Source organism: Mus musculus, chromosome 9, assembly GCF_000001635.26.
Source record: "Mus musculus strain C57BL/6J chromosome 9, GRCm38.p6 C57BL/6J".
In the NCBI taxonomy this organism is placed as follows: Eukaryota; Metazoa; Chordata; class Mammalia; order Rodentia; family Muridae; genus Mus; species Mus musculus.
Genome location: NC_000075.6, coordinates 15,423,346 through 15,424,863, shown reverse-complemented (window position 1 = coordinate 15,424,863; position 1,518 = coordinate 15,423,346). Strand labels below are relative to the sequence as shown.

General features: G+C 43.7%; 1 pseudogene; it reads left to right on the top strand.

Moving 5' to 3' along the window:
- On the top strand, positions 156 to 1,158 carry Gm2517 (predicted gene 2517; annotated as a pseudogene).

Here is a 1,518-nt window from a genome sequence, read left to right as displayed (position 1 = left end):
ATATAATTCTGAGATATGGACCATCAGGAAGCCTCTGTCTTGAGCATTGAGGATGGTTTTTCCAGCAAAATCAAAACTTACACTATAAACTTATAAACTACTGTAAGGTGTATACACAGATAAATTCTTATAAATTAAAAAACCAAAAACAAAAACAGATTCTAGATGGTGGGTAGGGTGATCCGAGGGGCTTCTGCGTGTATTTGAGCTGTGACTTGGTCATTCCCTCTGCAGAGAGGCCACACAGAGATAGCAAGTCAGATGCAGGGCATCCAACAGCTGCTGCAGGCAGAGAAGCTGGTGGCTGAGATGTCCGAGGCCCGCAAGCAAAAGCACGGAGGCTGAAGCAGGCCGAAGCAGCAGCTCAGGCTGAGGTTGAACAGTGCCCCTTGCAGAGGGAAAAGGAGTTCCAGGCCAAGGAAGCTGCGGCTCTGGGGTCAACATGGCAGCTGGAGCAGCGAGATGGAGGAGACCCCGGAGAAGATGGCCGTCCTCCAGAGCTACTTTGAGCAGATCAGGGATGAAGTTCCTGGGTAATCTCTTGGCCTCGTGTGTGACATCCGGCCAGAAATCTATGAAAACTATCGCATAAATGGATAGGAGGCAGAAGCACCTGCTCTGTGGGTTGGCACGGGGTCTGCCCCCATAGAATAAGAAACCTGCACAGAGCTTGGGCTCTGCTCTAGAAGACCTTAAATTACTTCTCCATGCTGTTGTAGGTCCCTTCACTTTTTGAGAGTATCAAATCTAGTTTTTTGTACAGAGTTACTGCATACCTGATGATTCATCTTCTTACCTTGTGTGTCTTTAAGGATTGGTCACCTGTTTTCCTGTGTGTTACTGCAAGTAACAGGTCTCAGCATTGACTTTTATTAATCTAGTAGAAAACAATTCTTTGAAGAAAGAAAGGGAGTAAATTGTTCCCTTCTCCTTTCTTACAGGTCAGGGGCCTTCTCTATGGAAGAGTAGTAAAGAGCTGTTTGTAAGTCTTATGAAGAAGCAGTCAGCCTAGAGCACTCCACCCTGGCTAATTTAGGATAGTGAGTATGCTTGTTCAGGCCGCAGTTAGGGCATCCTAATGCCAACCACTAGATGCTAGGACTCAGCTTGTTACGTGTTATTTGTAAAGTAAAAGTTTGTCTTGCCTTTCAAAAAAAATAAATGGAAAGAAAAATAAATTTAAAAGACAAAAAGGAGACAGAGTCTTGTTAAGTTGCCCAGGATGACCTCAAACTACTTGGCTCAAGCAAGTCTCCTGCCTCAAATTCCTGAGTAGCCAAGACTACAGATGTCACTAATCCTACCATAAGGCATTAAGTCCACTTAATTTTTTTTTCCTGCCTTTAAAACAATTTTCTCTTCACTTTAGTGACTGCTTAGGGACATTGAAAAGAGGGCACTTTTTTCTTTCTTTTTTTTTTTTTTTTTTTTTTTTGTGGTTTTTCAAGACAGGGTTTCTCTGTATAGCCCTGGCTGTCCTGGAACTCATTTTGTAGACCAGGCTGGCCTTGAACTCAG